Source organism: Rhagoletis pomonella, unplaced genomic scaffold (genome assembly GCF_013731165.1).
Source record: "Rhagoletis pomonella isolate Grant_MI unplaced genomic scaffold, Rhpom_1.0 Rhpom_scaffold_00005, whole genome shotgun sequence".
Lineage (NCBI taxonomy): Eukaryota > Metazoa > Arthropoda > Insecta > Diptera > Tephritidae > Rhagoletis > Rhagoletis pomonella.
The window spans coordinates 14,777,526-14,783,056 of NW_023458559.1; positions in this window are offsets into that span (position 1 = coordinate 14,777,526).

Sequence of the window (5,531 nt, forward strand, 5' to 3'; positions counted from 1 at the left end):
GTAGTCCACTTCTTGTTCGTGACTACCCAGAGTGTGAAGTATAGAGGCGTGACCGAACCGCCGATTTTTCCATAGCACCATGCTTTTTAGTATGAGAGCAGAAGCGCGAGCAGATTGGCTACCACCTCTAGCGCTTTGTTTGGGGTGGTCCTTAAGGCACCTGAAATGCATAAAAACGCTGTTCTTTGGACTTTACTCAATAGTTTTAAGTAATTTGGCTTTTGAGTTGCTGGCCACCAGACGAGTATTCAGTATTTGAGTATTTGCCTTTAATGGCAATTGCCAGGTCGTCAGTGTATGCAGTGACGTGGCAATCCCCTCTCATTAGTGACCTCAGCAGAGAGTTTACTGCCAAATTCCAGAGAAGAAGGGGAGAGAACCTCTCCCTGAGGGGTGCCTCTACAGACCTCTATGCTTATTGTGGTGTTGCCAAGCTTAGCGGTTATCTTCTGCTGCTGACAAGTATAGACTCAATCAGCGCCGCTACTTTGTGGTCAACTCCAAGCTCTTCTAAGTCACCCGTTATGGCGCTTGCCTTAATGCTGTTGAAGGCGCCCAGAGTATACTCTTTAGCTGATAAACTTTTTTCCACCAACCCGACGAGCGGTTTCCGTAGATTTTCCTTTCGTATAGGCATGCTGCGCTGGAGCGAGCCTACTTGTTGGTATCACGCCCCGTACATAATCATCGACTATCCTCCCTAAAATTTTGAGCAAAAAAGACGTAAGACTGATGGGTCTGCAGTCCTTGGGGGTTAATGTGAGAGGACTTACCTGCCTTGGGTATGAAGGAGACTTTTGTCTCTCTCCAGCCTATCGGAATATAGCCCACGTTAAGACAGCTTCTTATAATAGACGCAATGAATGGGGAGATAATACCCCGTGATTGCTGCAGATCTACCGGGTGTCAAGTCCCGGTGACTTGTAAGGACCGAAAGTCTTAATAGCCCATTCGAATTTCTCCTTAGTGATCCGTCGATTTCCGAGATCAGATAGACCCCCGTCATTTGTGGGGTCGTTAAGTTCCATCGGCTTGCTACCGGGGAAGTGTGTGTCCAGGAGGAGACATAAAAATTACTCGCTCATCGTAGTCCATGAGTTCCCTTGACCCTTGAGATACCCAAGGTTGCATGGCGACTTTGCAAGAATTCTTCTTAGTCTGGACGCTTCCGTGGTTTCCTCAATCCCCTTGCAATAACTCTGCCATGATTTACGTTTCGCAGTTCTAACTGCTTTTTTGAATATTTTCAAATCAGCTTTATAGGATTCTCAGTCCTCTGCTGATCTCGTGGCTTTGGCCTTATTGAACGTTGTCCTATTGGATTCACGTAACGAGGATAGTTGTTTTGAACACCAAGGTTGTTTGTTCTTCCCCCTGTATCTAACAACCGGGCATCCGGCTGACTATTCATGGATTTAGTGACCTGATTAACCAACGCGTCCAATCCCACCTGCGTGGCGGGGTCCCGGGGAGGTATCTTTGGCAATAAAGTCCTCAGTTTTTTGTTGTACACCCCCCAGTCGGTACTTCGCACATTTAAGAACTCGCTAACTTGGGGGGGTCTTGAGATCTACTTCGAATTGAATATTACAATGGTCATAGTAAGACTTTTCACTAAGTACTCTCCATCTCTTGATTTTATGGGCAAACGTGTCCGAAGTCAGGGTTATATCCAAAACTTCCTCTCTACTCTTTGTTATAAAGGTCGGCTCTGAGCCTAAATTCAAGACACTAAGTTTATTTCCTAGAATGAAGTCTAGTATCGACTCATCTCTAGCGTTCGTGTCCGTGCTCCCCCACATCGAATTGTGAGCATTAGCATCGCAGGAGACAACCAGTTGTTTTTTCTTATAGGCTGCTTCGTTGCCCAATGTCCGAACCTCCTCTGGTGGTGCGTCCTTATCGTGGGCCATGTAGGTAGAGGCTACCCAGAAGCTGGTTTTATCCAGCTCTATGCTTGCCGCTACCAAATCGCCATCATTGGCCGCTGGGCAACCCTTCTTCACCACCACTGCGCATGCCGGACTTGTCGCTTTCCTCATTTAGGTCCAAGCCCGGCTCGTGGCTGTGGTAGATTCGAACGGTTGCGTCAACAAACCCGAATCTGACTATCTAATTCTTCTGCACCAATGGCGCGAGCGATTCGGCGTTGATGATCAGCAACACCTGCGTTCTATTCTCTATCGGCTCTTCGATCTTCCCCACCTTCCAATTGTGTGTTGGCAGGTCCTTATTGCAGGATCTAAAGATCCGCTCTATTTTTCAGGCTCGGCCGGTTTAGCCGGAATCCAAACCCGAGCCCTAGGTCTGCTAGGAATCTCTTCCTTGCTGACTGCCTCGAGTTTGGCTCCTGGCCAAAGCTCACCTACCTTGCTAACAGCCAATCTGTAGAGCTGGGCTGACCTATGGCCCTCGCAAGCGATGAGCTTTGCCCTACCTTGATACCAACCGGAATCATGGCAGAGAGGAGGAGGTCCAGGGTTTTCCCCCTGCCAGTTCAGCAGATCGTTGCCTCTTTGGAGCAGTGCCTGCCGGTTTGCCCGAGCTGGCTACCACTCCCCTCGCCCAGTAGAACGGCTTAAGTTGTTCCTCCATCAGCTGTTCTGTCGGCAAGTCCCCTATCCTATTAACGACCCTAATGGCCGCCTTTTTCTCGTAGTGGGCCTGCTTTGAGGGGCGGACATGTTTAGCCGGCCCCTGACCTGTGTTGCAACCTTCTTTGAGCTGCTGGGTATATCAGCAGCATCCTGCCGGTTTAACCTTGAAGGAGGTGCTGCACTCCGCCCTTGGGTTGAGGTGTGTATGTTTTGGGGTCTAAATTCCCTAGGCGGAGCTGACGTCGCAGCTCCAGCCGAGAAACGGTTGGAGACCGGTTTTCCCTGGCCTCCACTAATAAGAGGTTTGCTCCTCTGTTACCTCCATAGGCCATGATCAAAAACCATTTCCATATAACTAAGCTATTGAGGAGCTTAGGCACATAGCACTGATATCTGATCTTAGCTGGACGCCATTCTGACATCGTACAGAACCTAAACTGTAGTGCCCATTACCGGTCGGCACCCTCGTGGAGGGTTCAGCCGAAGGGTTCGAATCCGCCATACAAAATTTTGAGAGCGAATAACCTCATGACGAACGAATCGGTGTCTTCTCTAATATTTATCGGAAATATATCGAAATTTTACAGCCAAAACAAAATAATAAAAAACAAAGACGAATTATTGCCGTAATTAATAAAATATTGTATTTATATTAAGATGTTTGATGATAACTAAAATTGTTTCTTCATCTTCGATATTTGCAGTAAATAAAAATAATAATAAATAGCGAAGAACAATAAGTAAAGCTGCCAAACGAATTACGAATGTGCCGTGGAAACAGGGTAATTCAGGAATTACTTGGCGAATTACTTAGAGAGCGAATTATGAATCGTGGAAACGTCGGATAGGTCTCAGATAGGTTTTAACGTCACAAAGTAGTTTTTGTGAAAATTTCAGATAGAAGGTATTCCATATAAGCCCTCGTTTGGTTTCCTTGCAGGAGCTTCTAAAATATTGCAAAACGCGATTTTTTGACAGTTTGACCTCGTTTTTTTTAAAATCTGGAGCTGATGGAAACTTTATGCTTACGGATTCGTAATCAGAATAAAAAAAGTCTATCAAAAATGCTTTAACGTTTGCCGTGCCAAAATATTTTTCTATCTTTGTTGGGCTGTGTTATCCATTAAAAATTAGCAAAAATTCAGATTTCCGGTTTTTCTACAGATTACAAGCACACAATTGGGTAGCTTTTCTCAATATTCATCGCAATCTGGATGTTAATAGCTTTGTTCCACACGCTTTCCGGGCTTCTCCGGTAATTTGAGTGTAAAAATAAGTTACTCTCTCATAAGTGTCAAAAATACGTGCCGAAAGTTCCCAGAGCGTGAGGAACGCAAACAAACACATTTCGTGCCCGGAATCAACAAATTAGATATAAACTAGGATTTTATGCGTATTTATCTTATATGGCTAATAAAATTTTCAAATACCTACATTTCTGAAACGTAGTGCTATTTTCCATTTTTTGTATTTTACAAAATTTCAATTTGACTTCTTGCACATTATGTCCGGAAAAAAAGTCCGGGCTGTTTCAGGCACGAAGAAGAAGACATTTACGATCCAAAAGTGGAAGGTATTCGCTCTTTATTACCAACTTTTCTAGCGTGAGGGACGCGTTCTGGGCTGTTTTGGGCACCCGCGGGAATTCGCGGGTTCGTGTGGAACAAACCTAATGTTGACTCGGTATTAGAATAAGTTTTATCTATACCTCGGTGAATTGCATGTGACTTTTCTTTGAGTTTTGCTAAACTATATTCACAATTAAACACAATATGCTAAATACTCTAAATAAAACAAAGATGTTCTTGGTTGTTACGAATGAATCCTGCGGCCAGCCCTGCTTATGACCACAGATATATCTCCCATTTCTATATACCTACTGGTTCAGAAGAAAGTAGTAGGATGCATGAAACTTCGCAAAGTTGTTCCAAATGTCGCAAAATTTGCCACCTTGCGACACAGCTGATTACTTTTTTATGGAGACCTTCTTGCGACAAAAATGCGACATTGCCATAGTATTTGAGCTGGAAATCTTTGCAAAGTCAAAGTCGCGAAACACATGTTTTTTTATTGTCTTCAAATACTTCAAGAAAAAGTGTATGGGCAATTCTCAATTAGTTCGAACTTTCGCATGACTCGCCAGATTTTATTCGGACACATAATTTTCGCTAGTTTATTAACAAAAATCAGGTTACATACATATGCTCTGTAGATTATGTAAATGCAAAAGGAGTACCACCGTACATACTTTTTAGTCAAACATGCATATAATTCAGAAATAAAATTGGGAAATTTATTATTATTTATTATATATATGTATCTTATTATTTTTTTATTTTTACGTTGCGCGTTGATCGCTCATGTTTGAGTTTATAATGACCTGGTAGTATTTGGAGAGGAGAATCGAATGCGTTAGAAGTATGTATATGCTTGCAGTGGAAAAGAAGTTATGAAGAGTCAAAGTGGAGTGACACCTTTTTTTGAATTTTGACACTCGCAGTTTTTATAGTATTAGTGTTCGCCCAGCAGTTGAAATACAACCGCTAAAATTAAGTATAGTGTAAGTGAGTTGAGTTGAGGTAAAATAACATTAGTTGGAAAGATTTAAATGGAGGGGAGTTTAACTTAGTACTTAGCATATCATAATATTTCATAGCATAACATAACATACCATAATATAAGACTAAATAACATAACGTATGTAGCATAACACACCATAACATAACATTGCACATTCCTCAGTTGTATCTCCTTTTTTATCCCTATCACTTTCTTCCTCTCTATCTTTGTCTCTATTTATGTTTATGTTTTTGTTTATGCTTATCAGCGTCTTCATCTTTATCTTCATCTTCATCTTCATCTTCATCTTCATCTTCATCTTCATCTCCATCTTCATCTTCATCTTCATCTTCATCTTCATCTTCATCTTCATCT